The sequence below is a fragment of the Lepus europaeus genome, chromosome X (assembly GCF_033115175.1).
Source record: "Lepus europaeus isolate LE1 chromosome X, mLepTim1.pri, whole genome shotgun sequence".
Classification (NCBI taxonomy): Eukaryota; Metazoa; Chordata; class Mammalia; order Lagomorpha; family Leporidae; genus Lepus; species Lepus europaeus.
The window spans coordinates 7,811,662-7,831,556 of record NC_084850.1 but is presented as its reverse complement, the minus strand read 5'-3'; the positions used below and the strand labels follow the sequence as shown (position 1 = coordinate 7,831,556).

At 36.5% G+C, this 19,895-nt stretch overlaps 1 pseudogene; it reads left to right on the top strand.

Moving 5' to 3' along the window:
* Positions 1-5,381: 5,381 nt before the first annotated feature.
* LOC133753701 (mitochondrial outer membrane protein SLC25A46-like) lies at positions 5,382-14,445 on the top strand (annotated as a pseudogene).
* Positions 14,446-19,895: the final 5,450 nt, after the last annotated feature.

Sequence of the window (19,895 nt, the reverse complement as noted above, 5' to 3'; positions counted from 1 at the left end):
ATGTAAAGCCGCCGCCTCCAGTGCTGGCGTCCCATATGGGTGCTGGTTTGAGTCAAGGTTGCTCCTCTTCCAATCCAACTCTCTGCTATGGCCTGGAAAAGCAGTAGAAGATGGCCCAAGTCCTTGAGCCCCTGCACCCACATAGGAGACTTGGAAGAAGCTCCTGGCTCCTGGTTTCAGACTGGCACAGCTCCGGCCATTACAGTCATCTGGGGAGTGGGCCAGCAGATGGAAGACCTCTCTCTCTCTCTGTCTCTGCCTCACCTTCTCTCTCTGTATAACTCTGACTTTCAAATAAATAAATAAATAAATCTTTAAAAAACAAACAAAGAACAAATGGGAAATAAAGCACATTCTGTTTTACATTTACCCAGTTTCTTATGGAAATTTTTCTGGAACCTGACTATGTTAGCAACAATGATCTTGGACTTCTTGTCTTCCATAAATATGATAAATAATCTATTAGTTGGAAGCATGTATTTGCAAAAATTAATGAAAAAAACTAGTTTATTTTTGCTATAGTATCCCAAAAAGTTTAAGAAAAAAATTGGGAAAAAGGAGTAGGTACGCTGTTATAATAAATTATAAAATGAGAAAGTAGTGTTGGAATTGCAGGACAGAGGGTGGAAGTGTTTTTGAAGTGCAGGCTATAAAAAGCCTACATTGGGTCTGGTGTTTTTTGTAGTGGGTTGGGCTACCACCTATCATAGAGGCACCCCATATGAGCACTGGTCCAGTCTGGCTGCTCCACTTCTGGTCCAGTTTCCTGCTAATGGGCCTGGGAAGGCAACAGAAGGTGGCCCAAGTAGTAGTAGTTGGGCCCCTGCCACCCACTTGGGAGACCCGAATGGAGTTTCAGGACTCCTGGCTTCGGCCTGGCCCAGCCCTGACTGTTAAAGCCATTTGGGGAGTGAACCAAAAGATGGAAGATCAATCTCTCTGTCTTTCCCTCTCAAATAAATAAATAAATAAATATTTAAAATAAGTAAATAAATCTTTAAAAATGTACCAGCTAGTCCTTAGAATGACTACCTTTTTTTATACCCCTGTGGAACTGTGGTCTTCCTATTTTTTACTTGTTTAATATACAGTTAGTGATGAATTAAGCTTGTGATTATACGGGGGATTGAAAGCATGTATTTGCAAAAATTAATGAAAAAAAAAAGAAAGGAAGGACAGAAGGGTATTGATGGAGTGAGAGGGGAAGGGAGAGAAATATGGTTATCATATTAGAACTGTACCTCTGAAGTACATGAAATCTGTTGTTATATTAATAAAAATAGAAGTTAAAAAATAAAGATACATTAAAAACTCTCTTTGGAGAGGGGCACTTGGAGGTCCACATCCCATATTGGAGTACTGGGTTTGAATCCCACCTCCACTTCTAATCCTGTTGATACAACTCTAGGAGGCAGGAAATGATAGTACCTGCCACCCACATGAGACGCCTAAGAAGGAGTTCCTGGCTCCTGGCTTCTGCCTAGCCTAACCCTGGGGATGGCATGAATTTGGGGAATGAACCAGTAGATGGGAGATCTCTCCATGTCTTTTTGAGAAAGGGGTATTATTACTATACTATAGCGTTGTAGCTATTAAAATTTTGAGCTTCTAATGAAAACTTTCCTACAAGAAAATCCCAATGAAGTTGTTTTTTTTGTTGAATTGTATTAAATAGCTAAAATGAAAAAAAAAAAAAAAAGACCTACCAATCTAACACAAAACTTTCTATGGAAAACAGAGGAAGAGAAATCACTCCATAAAAACCTGAGGTTGGATATTTTATTAAGCAAAGAAATTTGTTTAGCTTACATTCTGGAGTTTCAGGAGCATTGCACGAACCTCTGCTCATGTCTTATGAGGGTATAAAGGTAGATGGAATCACAATGGCAAGAGCATGTGTGAAAGTGATCACGTGGTAAGAGGGAGCTAGAGGCTAGGGAGGTGAGCCTTGCTCTGTGGTAGTAACATATTCTCATGAGAATTAATTCACTCCAGGAAATCAGTAGTGTTCTCTTCCAAGAGCAGCACCCCCATTTATTTAATTACCTTGCAATAGGTACCACCATCTGCTAATACTACCACATTGGAGAGCAACCTTCCAACACATGAACCTGTGAAACTTTGGAGGACAAACCACATCCAAATTTTTAGTTATGAGGCCAGCATAATCTCATTGTCGAAATCAGATAGAAGACATTTAAAAAAGGAATATTACAGACAAATATCCCTGATTGATAAAGGCACAATTTTAAATAAATTAGAAAATAAAATTCAACAATATATTTAAAAGATGAACAACAAACTGAAGAAATCAAGTAGTGTAAGGTTAGTTTAATATTTAAAATCAATCATTGTAATTAACTATACCAACAGGATAAATAATAAATATGCTCATTGGAATTCATGGCTACATTTGACAAAATTCAATGTTAATTGATGAAAAAACTTTTGGCAACCTACACATAATGAGGGACCCACTTATTTTAATAAAAGGAATACATGCAGCCCTACAACTAATATTAGTTTACTTATATTATTGTTTTAACACTTATTGAACATTCTGCTGGCCAAACTCTGGTGATGTAAGTAGCAATTGCAATATATTGATCATATTACTTACAGTATAAGCTTAAACTTCTTCACTCTCCCAATTCCATCTTTGGTTTTTCTCTGTACAGGAACAATCTTCAGCTTACCAACATGATACAAAATCCACTTTCTTGAACAAAAGATTTTGGAGACCATGTGTCCCTCCAACTGTCCTTTTATTTGTTCTCTCCTTTTAGATAAAAAAGCTTTCAATTCGTTGGTTATGTTTGCTGTGTCCATTTCTCTCATTTCACTCTCCTCGGACTACTCCTACTCAGGCTACTTCTAGGAGGATCCCAGTGCATACTTCTAATAATAAAGGCCAGCTCTCCAAATCCATCTTTCAAGTACAGGCACTCCTTCCTTGAAAGTTGTTGCTCAGTTGACCTTCAGGAGCCTACATTCTGACTTGCCTTTTATTTCAACAGTTGCTCCATAGTTTCTAGAATGGAATCTAAACCTTCTTGCCAGTTGGTCACATTTATTATTTATTAATATGGAATTTTTCCAGCACCATAGAAGGTACCTCATACCACTTCACAATCTAATCATTTACGAGCCTCCGAGTATCTGGTATGATTTCTACTTGCATAGATTAGTTTTGAGCATTCTAAAAATTCATCTAGAAGAAGTGATACACATGAGCTTTTTTGTGCTTGTCTTAACTCTATCAACACCACATTTTTTATATTCCTCCATGTTTTCTTTCTTTTTTTAAAGATTTATTTATTTATTTATTTGAAAGTCAGAGTTTCACAGAGAGAAGAGTGGCAGAGAGAAAGAGAGAGAGAGGTTTTCCATCCGATGGTTCACTCCCCAATTGGCCTTAGCGGCAGGAGCTTGTGCCAATCCAAAGCCAGGAGCCAGGAGCTTCTTCCAGTCTTCCACATGGGTGCAATGGCCCAAAGACTTGGGCCATCTTCTACTGCTTTCCCAGGCCGTAGCAGAGAGCTGGATCGGAAGTGGAGCTGCTGGGACTCTAACTGGCGCCCCTATGGGATGCCAGCACTTCAGGCCAGGGTGTTAACCTGCTGCACCACAGTGCTGGCCCCTTCCTCCATGTTTTCCTATGTTTCAGTAGTTATTCTTTTCTACCGCTGAACAGAATTCCATTGTAACAATGCATCCTGGTTTGTTTGTCCATTGTCATGATAATGGACACTTGAATCTTCCTAACATAAGTTTTAGTGAACAAAACTGCTATTAATACTTATACACAAGTTGTATGTGGACATATGTTTCATATGTTTTCTTTTTAATTTTTTTTATTTATAAAAAATGAACTTCATGTGTTTCATACATACAGTTTTAAGAGCATAAGGATACTTCCCACCCATAACTCCTGATAAATACTTAGACTGGGAATTGAAATACTTAGATGTCACATGTATGTTCAAACTCCTGCCTATTTTCCAAGCACTGAACCATTTTTCATTGCCATCAGAAAAGCACAAGACTTCCAATTGCTCTACATTCTCTCCAGAACTTGGTATTGTCAGTTTTGTTCTTAATCTTTGCAAATCTACTAGGTGTGTAGGGGCATCTCATTGAAGATTTATTTGCATTTTATTAATGGCAAAATAAGGCTGAGCATATTTTTATGTTTTTATTTGCAGGCCTGTGTAACCTGAGATGCTCATTTTCTTAACCAAAATTCATTAATGCCTAATATATGAGTAAGCTCATTCCACTCTCTCACCTGTTCCTGCTTTTATATCTTAGAGCTTCAACAGATTGCAGTCCTGTACCTTCCACCATTTCCTATCCCCACTTATTCAGAGTGCACATTTAGAATAACACTTTTTGAGCAATTTGATAGTGCCTCAAACAAGGGACTATGGTAGTAGTTGGAGGAAAAGGAAGTGGAGTTCAGAAGGATTGGTAGAGATCTGAGTGTTTCCAAACTGCGGAAAAGATGCCAGGACTGGGGGCAGGGAGAGTGATTAAAGACACAGGAAAGAAATTAGGTGATGGAGTAAATTACTTCTTTGTACAAAAATTGTAATACTGTGGTTCTGATAATAACTAGATATTTCTTGTTACAGCAGTGACAATATAAAGTCAGCTGTAGGTCTATTAACATAGTATTTAAGATTTAAAAGTTTATAAGAAAAACACTACAAAGCTAAAATATTTAAAGATGTCTTGTTTGAAATGATGCCAATATTAACTTAATAGGAATTTCAAATATAGAAAAAGTAAAAGATTTAAAGGATTTAAAAAAAACAAAATCTAATATTGTGCTTACCATAAAACATTACCTTGACAAATACACTCTCAAAACTGAGCAATTTAAGTAGTAATTTGGAAACAATTGCAAAGGTTTTCCATTAAAACAGTTTCATTTTCTTTGTTTCATTAAAATTCCAAGTAAACGCATAACCACACATAGAATATTATTTATCACATGACATGTCTTACAGTATAATGAAACCTTAGATGAGACTTGGACACACAAAGAGAATTTAATTCCATTATTAAGGATCCTTTCATTTCTTTCTCTAAAGTGAGATCTCAAGTCCTATTCATTTTGTGGATAATATTTAACTGACTGCCACAAAGCTATCTACTCAGTATATTAATAGATGTGGTAGTTTTGCTTTGGCCTTCCAAATAAGTCAACCTTTTAACCTCCTTTATCTTTTTTCTCAATGAACCAAATCCTATAGCCATTCATGTCTTCTACAATGTCAGGAGCAATTATCAGAAACCATTACCTTCTTCTATCTTTTGCTCCCTCCTCCTCATTTTTAACCCGACAATAGTTCATAGTTGTGCTGTCTTGCAACACCATGGTCCTGTTACTCTCAGGGAATGGATCTTCCAGGGAAAGTAAAAGAATAAAAGGTATCTTCAGGTTCCCTCTCAGGACAAATGCACATTTAAAGAAATACAGTATTTTGCATGTAATTTCAAAAAACAAAAATTAATATGCAGTAGATTTGTGTATCTTCCAAGGATTACTTAAAAATTCTAGTTATAGAATGTTCTTCTGATTTTGTCCCCCTGTTTATGTCGAGAGTCTAAAATAAGAGAACAGGAGAGAAACTGGTAGGTGCTTGTCAAAAATACATTCAAGTATTCCCTATAATCAACGGATATGAGATCCTAGTCAGAAAAAGGCTAAGAGATGTCCAGCAAAAGGAAGGAGTATGGTTGATATCAAGATATATCATGAGATAATAACAAATAGGCACTGGGGATAAAAGGTAAATCTTTAAAGCTTCCTTTAGCATTCAGCTATCCCAGACTGACCCACAAAAGAAGAAAATTATCACTCAGACTTGCTCAAATAATAATAAAATTGATTATCTTACTTCATAGAAGATAGTATAGAAGTGGGGTAAGTTCCAGTAACAGTACAATTTGAAACTCAGTTACTGGCGCCATAAACTAGAGTGTCAATTTGTTGGGTTAACTACAGGAGTCACTGTGCACTTGCTCCTCATGTGGGATCTCTGTCCTCAATGTGCTATACTTTGTGATTTAATGGTGTAATTAGTACTCAAACAGTATGTTTCACTTTGTGTTTCTATGTGGGTGCAAACTGTTGAAATCTTTACTTAATATATACTAAATTAATCTTCTGTATATAAAGAGAATTGAAAATGAATCTTGATGTGAATAGAAGGGGAGAGGGAGCAGGAGAGGGGAGGGTTGCAGGTGGGAGGGAAGTTATGGGAGGGGGAAGCCACTGTAATCCATAAGCTGTACATTGGAAATTTATATTCATTAAATAAAAGTTAAAAAAAAAAAGAAACTCAGTTGAGGTCATTAAGGACCTGGGTTCTATTTTCTCTTTAATTTTTACTCCAGATTTTCTTAAATTTGGTTACTTTAAGGTACAAAATATAACTGATGAGGACAGTGAGGGTACAAGTTCTGTAATTCACATCCAGAGGAGACTGAGAATTTTCTCCTTCACTTGTGTACACTATAAGTCCTTTTCTTCAGTCTGTCAAGGCAATTAATGTAACATGCCCATTCTGGGCCAATACTGGCTGACAAGGGAATATTATCTGCTGTTAGCCTTAGTATAATCAGGATGCCTGTAGGATAAATGGAAAGTTGTAAAAAAGAGAAAAAAAAACAATCATAGTATACCATCTGATTTTTCGGGGAGTAAGTTTTATGGAATAATGATAAATAATAAGCAGATATCATTTGGGTCTCTGATTTGGGTGTCCAATAAATACTTCTTTTTTCCCATCTAGAACTTCAGCAAATTTAGAAATAAAGAGCAACAGCTTAAAAGCCAGAATGCCATTATTATTGTTTTTAATAGTAGAAGACATAGTTTAGTGCAAGAGAAAAATTGATTTCCAACTGAACCCTAGACAGCATTAAATCTTCCATAGCAACATGGGATGAGGGAGAACTCCTTCCATAGCAAATCAAAGCAAACCTGGAAGGAGCACTGGGAACCAGTGCTTCCAGCTGACAGCTCCTTCTGAAAAGCAGGAAAAGCAGATCTGCATGGAGCATGCTCCTTTATTAACTTCTAAAATTTTATCTTTCAGGTAAGTCACTCGCTTCTTGTGGAATAGAGCAAAGTAGCATGGAAAAAAGGCCAAAAGTAATGCTAAGAAGGCTGCATCCACTTAGAGACAACAGGAGTGTGGAATCAGCAATCTGCAAAAATAATTTAATTAGAAATTTGGATTTAACTAGGAATATTGCAGAGTATGAGTGATAAATGAGGATTAGTAGTACTAAGGGAGCTGAATTTTGTCTCTCATGCTAACTACAAAGTAGAACTATACAAACACCTTGTTTAGGACAATAGAGAGGTTAAGACCAAATCAAATATCAAAATGAATGAAAAATTCTTGGCTCTGATATGTAGGATTCTGGAATGGGAATGGAGGGATAGAGAACGAACATTTTGCTATGCACATTCCAGTAATGCGTGCTTCTTTCTATTTTTAAACACTTTTTACTTCAGAATACTTTTTTTTTTTTTAAGACAGGCAAAGCTAGACAGTGAGAGACAGAGAGAAAGGTCTTCCTTCTGTTGGTTCACCCCCAAATGGCCACCATGGCTGGCGCTGTGTCGATCCAAAGCCAGGAACCAGGTGCTTCCTCCTGGTCTCCCATATGGGTGCAGAGCCCTAGGACCTGGGCCATCCTCCACTGATAGCAGAGAGCTAGACTGGAAGAGGAGCAACCGGGACAGAATCTGGCGCCCTAACTGGAACTAGAACCTGGGGTGCCAGTGCTGCAGGTGGAGGATTAGCCAAGTGAGCTGCAGCGCTGGCTACTTCAGAATACTTTTCAAATACTTCAGAATACTTTTGCAAAACAAAACTTGTGAAGTAGTACAGAGTTACCATGTAGCTCACGCCCAGTTTCACTTATTGTTAAACTCTTGTATTAGTATATTTGTCATGCTTACTGAACTATACCCAGATTCCTCTAATTTTGAAAACTCAAACTCCTTCCATCACTTTTCACCCCTCTTGGATTCTAGTAATCAACGTTCTGTGTTGGATTTTTTGTGTTTTTGTGTGTTTTGTTTTACTTTTGGCCCTCACACATAAGGAAGAACATTCAGTATTTTGTCTTTGTGTGTCTTATTTCTTTTAACTTGATGTCCTCTAGTTCCATCTTTTTTTTTCTGCAACGACAGATTTTAAATCTTTATGGCTGAATATTATTTTATTATGTACATATGCCACATTTTCTTTATTCATCTTATATTTTTTAACTTTTATTTAATGAATATAAATTTCCAGTGTACAGCTTATGGATTACAATGGCTTCCCCCTCCCATAACTTCCCTCCCACCCGCAACCCTCCCCTCTCCCGCTCCCTCTCCCCTTCCATTTGCATCAAGATTCATTTTCAATTCTCTTTATATACAGAAGATCAATTTAGTATAAAGATTTCAACAGTTTGCACCCACATAGAAACACAAAGTGAAACATACTGTTGGAGTACTAGTTATAGCATTAAATCAAAATGTACAGCACACTAAGGACAGAGATCCCACATGAGGAGCAAGTACACAGTGGCTCCTGTTGTTGACCCAACAAATTGACACTCTAGTTTATGGCGCCAGTAACCATACTAGGCTGTCATCATGAGTTGCCTAGGCTATGGAAGCCTTCCAAGTTTGCCGACTCTGATCATATTTAGACAAGGTCATAAAAGACAGAGTGAGGATAGTAACCAATGATCCTAAGAGTGGCATTTACCAGGTTTGAACAATTATACAGCATTAAGTGGGGAAGAGGACCATCAGTACACACAGGTTGGGAGTAGAGCCATTGGTGGTAGAGTAGAGGTTATGATTACAGAGGAATGAGGCCAAGTGTGCTACACAGGGTCTAGAACAAAGGACAGAGTCATTATTAGAGGAGCTAAGAAAGGTGCTGTCTAAGCTACAATTAAGTTTTCTGATTGAGAGGCAAATAGAACCTGACAAAAGGGGCTTGATAATCTGTTGGGCTTTAGGCCTTGTAAGTTAAGAGGCCCAGACCTATCTATCTCTTCACATGGGGTATATACTAAGGGAGGTGTGAACCTCCTAGGGGAAGGCACTCTGTTGACTTTCATTACTTGGCTGGCCTGGGAGGAGAGCTGGCCAGGTAAAGGCAGGGGGCATCTCTAACAAGAAATTTACAGTTCTGCCTGCAATGTTGCTGACCCTACTTGACCATCCCCTCAGCTGCAGTGGTCACTTTGGAAGTTGGGCTGAGTGAAGGGCTTTTCAGCTTAGAGCCAATAAGATCTGTGGCTCTGACCTGGGCATCCTTCGACTCCAGGGCAGGTCCATTTCCAGTGATCCAACTCTTGGCAGAGCTGCCAGGGCTCTTCACAAGCTGACTTCTGCTGAAGCCTAGGCTTACCACATTGAAAGCCACTGCAGTGGACTGGCCTGTTGGGTCTCCTTGAGGGCAGATCACTGTACAGATCAGCCATTAATAGGCCTGCCACCCATTGCTTCTGATGCCTAGCTTTCTTTTCCTCCTGGTTTGTGTTAAAGCAGACCAGAGGATGCAAGTCAAGGGAGTGCCAATCCCATCTCTAATCTTCGGTGGCCTGAACTACAAGTCTATAGTCACAGGCATGTTCTGTAGTAGTTTTTCTAAGGTAGACAATGCCCATGAGGAAAATTATATTCTCACTTGAAAACTTTCTTTCCCTTTGGTCTGAAAGGGCGGTTTTTTCTGCTTACTGTATACTTCACTGATGGCGAAGTGCATCTAGCTATGAGATTATTATTTAAGTTCTTATTTTGGCTATGCTATTACAGAAAAATGTTAGCCATCTCTTTTATAAGGTCTAAAGATTAAATTGTGTGTCCTACAGATTCCTTCATAATAGAATTAGTTTCCTACCTTGGAGAGAATAGAGAAATGAAAGAACAAGTTGGGCTTAGAATAGAGAAATGAGGGACCAAGTCCTAGATCGCTTGCTGACAATAGCAATATCACATGAATACTTAGCAAACCGTTTCAACCATTAGACAAGAACTTAAGAAAACATTTACCAGAAGGTCCAATGCCTTCTATAAATTTTGGCAATTGGCAATCTACAAAAAGAGTTAAAGATTTTAAAAGCTATTATTAAAATTGCTATATTGGTCTATTATGCTATGTTATATGTGTGTACATATTGTATGTCCACATGGGGAAATTTTATTGAGTTTTATTTTAAATGGCTTATAGATAAGATTGTCCATAAATTTAAGCTGCGAAAATCTATCAAAGATACATTTTAATTTGTGTGACCTGAATCTGTGTATCATATGTTTTAAACTTGTTGGTAGAAAGAAACTAAAAACATTTTATATGGTTGTGCTTAAGTTTACTGGTTAAACAAACTACACCATGTTAGATATTTAAGAGGTGTTTTCAAATACATGATTCTTAAAATTTCTAGAAGGCATTGGACCTTCTGGTAAATGTTTTCCTTATTCATCTTATGATGGGCACCTTAGTTGATTCTAAATGTATTTCTATTTGATAATATAAATCATATCTGTATTTTTTTTTTGACAGGGAGATTGGATAGTGAGAGAGAGACAGAGAGAAAGGTCTTCCTTTTTCCCATTGGTTTACCCTCCAGTGGCCGCTGAGGCCTGCGCATCGTGCTGATCCGAAGCCAGGAGCCAGGTGCTTCTCCTGGTCTCCCATGCGGTACAGGGCCCAAGCACTTGGGCCATCCTCCACTGCCTTCCCGGGCCATAGCAGAGAGCTGGCCTGGAAGAGGGGTAACCGGGATAGAATCCGGCGCCCCAACTAGCACTAGAACCCGGTGTGCCGGCGCCGCAAGGCGGAGGATTAGCCTGTTAAGCCACGGCGCCAGCCTTATCTGTATATTATTTTGACATGAATTCAAATTATTCTTTCAAAAAAGAAGTCAGGAATAGTATCCTACTATATGAAAGTACTGCCCATGTATAGCCCTACTTTAAAACTTAAGGGGCAAAATTCAAGTATTTTTCTGAAAATTTAATAAAATAATCTCTTCTGGAAAATCAAAATTTCAAGCTTATTTCAAACTTTTGATCACTTAACCAGATTTATAACTTGCTATATTTGAATTTCAATTAACACATACTCTTATTTCTTCCTAAATGTTTGCTTACACCCATATCCCCTATGATCAATATATTTGATTTTTCAATTATCTGTTATGGAAATTAGCAAATATATAAAAAATAATGAAACTAGCTTAATGTAATTTTCCAAGCTGCTCTTGAAACTTAATATCAATTTTGTTTCATGTGGGCCCTCTCACTGGCTTATTTTGAAAAAATTTAAATTTATCTTGTCCATTGTCTTCAGACAGAGTAGCTGATTCCTTTAAATGATTATGCCTACATAATCCATTGCATGTGTTATAGTCCATCTTACGTAGAATTCCATTTTATGAAATAGCATCAAACAAAATTGTGTTCATAGAATGATTTCACACGCTGACAAACACAAATTGGTATTTTATCGATCTGTCATTATTAATGATGAGGACATTAATTATATATTTTCTGATATCTATGGAAATATAATTCAAGGGATTTTTGGTGTAATTTTTTTTTTTACAATTTGTTGGTTGTGAATACTCATGTAACTGATTCTGAATACTAGTCAGCTGAGGTGAGGATAGTAGTTTATGAATATTACCTGACTACCTCCTGAGGAGAGGTGCACAGAGGGTTTTCAGGAGAGAGAAGTGATTCCAGGCACCAGAGAAAGAGAGAGAGAGGCACCTGCATGTCTAAAGCTAGAGTACAAGGACCAGTTCTTATCGATGGCTTTCACTGCAGAGACCCTAATTGCAGAGACATGATTTGTTGATTTCTTTATCATATTTATTTTGAAGGCTGACATAGTCTACAATTGATTCAGCTGTTACAACTAGTGTTGATTTTAAATGCAGGAACATCTCACTTATTTTGATCTTACTGATTTCTGTATTTACAAAGCTAAAACCATGAGGCTTTAGTCTTTAACCATAATTGGCAATGCCTGACTATTAATAAATGTCAGGAGAGAGTCCTCAAAGAACCCAGTACTGTTCAGTCTTGTTATTTGTGGCAACTTCTGCATGCTGGAATGAATCCTTTCCTGCATTGTCATTCTGCATTACTGGGGTGAGGGAAAAGAAGGAGAGAGGGAGAGGGAATACAGAAGATACATGTACACCATCAGATTTGGTAATAGAGGCATTATCCTAATTGAAAAAAAAATGAAGTGTAAGGCTTAAAAATACCAGAATTCCATGGTATATTTCCTAAAAAAATAAAAAATACAAATACTCCATATATATTGCATTTGTATTGCTACGAGGCAAGTAAAATAAATTTTCTGCCTTCGTAGAGCTTAGAATCAATCAAGAAAAAGCAATAAGAAAAAGTGTTCCTTAAACTTTACCAATATTTTAAGTGAAATAAAATTATTTCCATCTCAATTTTATGAATGAAATACAAATCGGAAGAACAGAGAAGTTAAATGTTTTACTCAAGGCCAAATCCCACTGCAATAGGATGTACTTAATCGTAATAACTGCACAATTCTCACACAGTCATCACCTAACACCCTGATTTATTTAGGCTCTTGCTTAATATGGGAATAGGTGAGTCATTGTTTGCCATCTAGATGTTTGGGATGTCATTGATATTATACAAATAACTCTAAAGTCTTGAACATATAATTGCATAAGGAGATAGTGACTGCTAAGGGTCGTGGAGTGGAAACCGGATTGTACCTACTTAAGGCCTCAGGAACAGCTCAATTGAAAAGAGGGTATTTGAGTTGGGTTCAGGCAGGACATGGAGACCATTTTTTAAAACAATATTTCATGAACCACTCTAAGCAAAAGAAAATAATGTATGGATTTTAATGAATTATAGTCTCACTTTTGAAATACAGTATTCCTTGGAAAATATTTTGCAAAAATAACTCCTAATGTATTCCAGCATTCAAGAAAGAGCTCTTGGTCAATTTCTGGTGACTTAATCATCACAGTGCTCTTAAGTTCTACCCTACCACCTTTCAAAGATGTGCATTCTTAGTAAAATTTATTTTCTCTAATGCTGACCTCGGATTTCCCCCAGAAATTGGTTCTTCTGTGGAATAGAAATTGGCCTATAACATTGCTAAGGGTAAGTATACCCCAGGAGACACTTTCTTTTTTACCAATAACTTTAGCCACTACCATTTTTTTTTTTTTGGACAGGCAGAGTGGACAGTGAGAGAGAGAGACAGTGAGAAAGGTCTTCCTTTTTGCCGTTGACCCTCCAATGGCTGCTGCGGCCAGCGCATCGCGCTGATCCAAAGCCAGGAGCCAGGTGCTTCTCCTGGTCTCCCATGGGGTGCAGGGCCCAAGCACTTGGGCCATCCTCCACTGCACTCCCGGGCCACAGCAGAGAGCTGGACTGGAAGAGGGGCAACCAGGACAGAATCCGATGCCCCGACCAGGACTAGAACCCGGTGTGCTGGCGCCGCAAGGCGGAGGATTAGCCTATTGAGCCACAGCACCGGCCAGCCACTACCATTTTAAAAAATAATCTTGTATCAATGACCTGTAAAAGAATTTTCAGCACCGTGGGGAAGGCCAAGGAAAGAAGCGGAAGGAGTCGTTTGCTATGAGGAACTCCCAAGCCTATCACTCTTCCAATTCCTTCTTTAATACATTCCAAAATGCCAGTATTATTTCACTCTGTACTGTTTCAATTAGATTTGCTGAATAAAAAGGCATTGCTATTACATAAGTTAGGGATTTCAATAGAAGGTATTCTCCTATTTGTTTAGGATTCCATTTGTCTTGGTCTTCCCCATGGTGCTGCATGCATGGCGTTCTTCATTACATCATCAGCTCAATTGTTCAGAAGTTTGTTCTCCTGATTCTAAAGAGAAAGACTTATAATAGCCACTTAGTTGAGAACACTAGCCCCGTGCAGAGTATGTTGGATGCTTATTTTCCAGAACTTATTGCTAACTTTGTTGCCAGTCTTTGCTCTGACGTTATACTTTACCCACTGGAAACAGTTTTGCATCACCTTCACTTTCAAGGAACACGCAGAATAATTGACAATACAGACCTGGGCAAGAAGTACTTCCAATTAATACGCAGTATGAGGGAATGAGAGACTGCATCAATACGATAAGGCAGGAGGAAGGAGTGCTTGGTTTTTATAAAGGGTTTGGTGCTGTTATAATACAGTATACACTGCATGCAGCTGTCTTACAGATTACCAAAATTATTTACTCTACACTTCTTCAGAATAGTGTTTGAGATTATGTTTCCTCACTGGCTAGTCCAGAAGGTGTACCTGGACAATTTGCTATGAAATGATGAGAGCTAAAATGAAAGACTAGGGGGAAAATGGAGTGGGAAGTGAACCGGGCAGACAAAGCCCATTCAGATTATGTTGACTCTTCTCTTCTTCTTCTTTTTTTTTTTTTTTAAAGGGATATGTTTTTTTTTTTTTTTTCCCCTTTTGGCTCAAACCTATTGAAGATTTGGAAGCTAAATAAAAATAACACATGTGTAATTTAAATTTTAGCTATTGTAGCACTCATGCTGAAATAATTATACAGGGCAGAAGCAAAAATATATCATCAATGTAAAAAAAATTCAGAGTGTAATCTTTCTGACCTTCATATTTGCTACATGTTTATTTTACCTTCTAGATTGATACTGATATCTCTTTAATACAGCCTGAAATATCAGTTTTTACCTTTAAGAAAATCAATCATGTCATCACTGAAAAAGAGTATTAGATGTTGCAATCTCTAAGCAGGAGGCAAAGGTTTTAAATTGCATTTATAAATATTTTTATGGCCATTATACGTGTATTGTATAAAGCCATTTATGCACTAACATATAACTTGGAATTTCCTTCATTCTTACAAATTCTGTATTCTTAGGTCAGCTTATTGCATAAAATGAAATTATATGCTTTCTGCATGAACATCAGAATAAAACATCAAAAACCAAGGTGCCCCCAGAATTTAAGTCAAAAAATAGCACACCTGTCCATCTCCAAACTCAGTGTTTCCATGCCAGCACCTTAAAATTTGACATAAATTTATACAGATTGGTTTGCTTAGCTATTTAAGTGAATTGTCAAGCGATTTTTAGAGCCAGTCATAAGAGGAAATATAATCATGACAACTGTTACTGTTTTCACATTTACAAATTGTGTACTTGGAACCTTACTTGCCTTTCATTTCTGAATGACTTGTCTTAGAAGAACAAAATTAAAATTCACCTGCAAATTGTGCCTTTTCTACTGTAGAGTCATTATTAAATAATGGCTTCACTTTTTACTTTCTTTCAGGTTTTGCTTAAAGTTTTTTCACCTCTAGATTCTCATAAAAGGAAAAAGGAAGTTATCCTTAACATCTTTTAAATTTGGTTGTATGAATACTAAAGAAAAAATGCAAACCTTAAGGGAAATTTGTCCTTGTGTTGTCTGGATGAGGAGCAAAAAGTATATTTTAACAAATAAGGAAAAACAATTTTTTTAATCAGTGTAGTTTAAAAAATTCTTTCAATTCAATTTTAATTTGAAGAGTTAGACTCTTTTTTATAGTAAAATAATATGTGTTTGACCTATCATTAAACATTTTAAAATGTCATTTCTTTATTTGAATATCACAGTTTTAGCTCTCTGAAGCACTGAGACTTTGCACTAATGTTATCCAACCTAGAATGTATACAAACCAAAATTTAGTTTACTTGTTAAATGTCACATACATGGTTACTTTTTGAGATTAATCATGTTGGAACAAAAAAATACTCAAAAAGTATGAAACATAAAATAGCAATTCTCTCTACTGTCTTGAGTTTGTGCATATGAATTTTAGTTACTGAAACTACATAAGGTTTCCATTTTTTAATTTTAGCCCCACTAAAGAGGGAAAATAAAATCAAACATTGATCACGTTTAATATTTTATAGTTAACTTCTTTTAGATTATGGTTTTTAAATTGATTTCTTCTCAACTGCTAAATGATTTTATGTGTATGTAATATATTCATCTTTCTGGAAAATTTTCACTTTTATAATAATCAAGGTGGTTTCAGAGAAGAGTAAGCCAGAAAATTTCAAGGTTTAGGAAATTTCTAGAATAGAATCTGAATGGAATCAACTGTTTACTAATGAAAATCTGTGGATTCTTTATCTGGCTAAAAATTTCATATTTCAAGAATATTAGAAGTTAGTTAGCATGGACATACAGTTAGATAAATTTGTTTCAATATGGAATCATTCCAATAGGCTGAACCATGTACTATTCAGGTTTGTCTTATTTTCTGTCTTTTTGGATAAAGCAAAAATTAACATTAAAACTAATTGAAAAGTGGTAAGTAAAATATTGATTAGTCAAGCATTCAAGTTTTAGCTAGTCAGATTATTTCAATGATTTTACAAGAGTAAGTAAAATAACCATCATCTCCCTTTTAAAGTTGCTATTTTTTTTTACATATGTGGGCGCCAATATCTAATATCTATTGGCTACATTTCTTAAGGTAACAATAGTTCAATATAGTATTTTTGAATTCAGTATGAATAATAGTGTTAAGGATAAGATCCTGTTAAGTTCCACAGGCCCAATAAATTTCTTAAATAAACCAGAGTTAGGCCATGGAGCTTTTGATATGCTTGCCTTACATGATAGGGCTTCTTAATTTGGGTCAAATAGACTAAGAGTAATTGAACTAAAAACTGATAAATATTAACCTATTATGTTAAATAAATTAGTTGTTTTACTAAATATGTGTATATAAACTATGCTGAGTTGCCTTTCTCAATTTTGTTTCATAGACCCTTAAAAGAAATCCCTAGGTTATTAAAGTTATTTATTCAAATTCCAAACTCTTGGCACTAGATGTTATAAGTATGAAATAGTAAAATAGCTAACCTAGAAATTGTTATGGGTCAGGGCATGTACACCTTAGCTGGTTTACTTAGAAACAAAACTGGAGAGATGAGGGGACTTTCTCACTTTAACAGATTTCCCTGCCTACTCACAACTCTTCACCACTGACTTTGTCATAGTTGCAAAAATCATTCGCTTAACTGATTGGATACAAATGCTTCAATATTCATATGTAAGTAGTCATATGTCTGTTGACAAAATTTCGGAGGAAAAATGCTAGTTGTTCTGTCAACCGAGATAGAGAAAGTTTGCCCTCTGGTTGCTCCCCGATAGAACAGAAAAGACGACTCTGCCAGCTCTTCAAAACATATCCAGGTTTGAATTCTTTTCAAATCTTTAGGCAAGTGAAATCCCTCAGTAGCAATTCACATTGCACTAGCATTTGAGTGGTGATTAACGTTGGCATTTCTGCCTTCTCTTTCTTCCCTTTAAAGTAGTTGTACTTAATCTCTCCCCTTCTCATAAACTGAATGTGTAATGTCCTAATTTTGAGTCATTGAGTAGCACTGAAATGGTACCAACTTGTGTTTTGATAATGAATCTTAGATATTATTACCTCAGCTAGAAGAGGTGTTTTGTGTTTGTGTCTTTTTTTAAGTTGTTTCTGCCTTACTGGCATTTTAAATGCTTGGGATACATTGTGTACTATTAAAAGTTCTATAAATGTTGAAATAAAACAAAAGAATTTTCAGTGTGTTCATTATAAACACACAGTTGTTAACTTTGATCTAATTTGTTTACACTCAAAATCATTCTGTAATCATATGATGGTGGAGAAGCCAGAGTCAGTAAAGCAGCTGAATATTGCCTTGCCTGCACTGAAACCATACTGTTGTTTTGCAGACAAAGTATAGCCTACAGATAGAGTTATGTTTCCCAAAATCAAAGGAGTGGTCGAATGAGGACTAGAGTCTTTATCCACTGATTTTAAATCAAGTATTTTTCACATCCTTTCTAACTATACAGAAAACACAAAGCATGTAGTAGTAAGTCACAAAATTTGATAATTTTGTCATATCTTAATTTCATTTTAAATACATTTTCTTTGAACAGGGAAGAACGTTTTTGCTGTTCCTTTTTTGATAAACTATTTGCATTGCAGTGGCATTTTGAAATACACATACAATTAGGAGTAATAATTTATATTAAAATTACCTTTACTTGGCCGGTGCCATGGCTCAACAGGCTAATCCTCCGCCTAGCGGCGCCGGGACACCAGGTTCTAGTCCCGGTCGGGGTGCTGGATTCTGTCCCGGTTGCCCCTCTTCCAGGCCAGATCTCTGCTGTGGCCAGGGAGTGCAGTGGAGGATGGCCCAAGTGCTTGGGCCCTGCACCCCATGGGAGACCAGGATAAACACCTGGCTGCTGCCTTCGGATTAGCGCAGTCTCTCTCTCTCTCACTGTCCACTGTGCCTGTCAAAAATTAAAAACAAACAAGCAAACAAAAAAATTACCTTTACTAAGATACACATAATAGATATATCTATTTCAAGTGAGCAGTGGCCTCATTTTAACAAATGTACACAGTCCTTCTACTACAGCATTCAATTAAAAACAAATATTTTCATCACCTCAAGGCATTCTCTGTGATGTTCTACAATTAATCCCTCTCTTGCCAGCCAGCAATTCACCACCATTGCTCTTATTTCTGTTGCTAAGTTTTGCCTTTTCTCAAATTTCAGATAAATAGATAATACTTAGTCCCTTGCTTGGAATTTTTACTCAGCATATTGCATTTGGGATTTATCCATGTAGTATGTCTTCATAATAATTTCTTTTTTTTTGGCAGACTAATATTCCATTATGAGGAGATTTTATATATATATATATATATATATATATACACGGTTGTTTATCCAATCATCATTGATGGACATTTGATTCACTTTTCACTTTGAGGCTGTTATGAAGAAACATCTTATGAACAAGTCTTTGTGTGAATGTAGCAGTTATTGTTCTCTTTTTTATTGATAAATGATTTTACATATTTGTGGGATACATTGTGATGCTTTAGGGCATTTATACTTTGTGTATTGATCAACTCAAGCTACTTTACATTGTCATTTATCATTTTTGTGATGAGAACATTTAAAATTCTATATTCTAGCTATTTTGAATTACATAATATTGTTAACTATTTCTTCTTCCTCTCTGACTGTAACTTTTTTAATCAGTCTCTGCTGATTTAATGCAACTCTATCAAAATACCAGTGTCATGCTTTACTGAAATAGAAAACACAATCTTAAAATTTGTGTGGAACCACTAAAGACCCTGAATAGCCCAAGCAATCTTGAGCAAAAAGAGCAAAGCAGGAAGCATCATACTACCTGACTTCAAAATATATTACAAAGTTATAGTAGTCAAAATAGCATGGTACTGTCATAAAAAGTTACATAGATCAGTGGACAGAATAGAGAAATAAATACATGTAATTACAAGTCAAATTATTTTTAACAAAAGCCCCCAAAACACATAAGTAGTCCAGGGCATTCTCCTAATAAATGTTTCTGGGCAAACTGGCCATCCACATGTAAGAGCATAGTACTAAAACTGTCTTTCATCTTGTAAAAAGTTTTCTTAAGTGAGATGCTTTTATTATAATTACTTTTAACTTAATTAGAAATGCCAAATAGTTCCACATTCCCATTATAAAGTTCTCATTTTCTTACAGTTTTTCCAGACATGAGAGGTCCAGAAGTTCCTATGAGACCTTGTAGAGAGAGTAGAATATGTTTCAGAATTAAGTCAGTATGGTTTCTTGGTGTCAAGATAGCCAAAGCTCTAACGTGGATGTTCCAAAGCTGAAGTCCAGATGAAGGATATTGATGAGCATCCAATTATTAGCCATACAAATGAGAACCACCTTGGGAAGCCTAGTCAGCAAAGAGAATTGGCTGAGAGCCTTCCCTT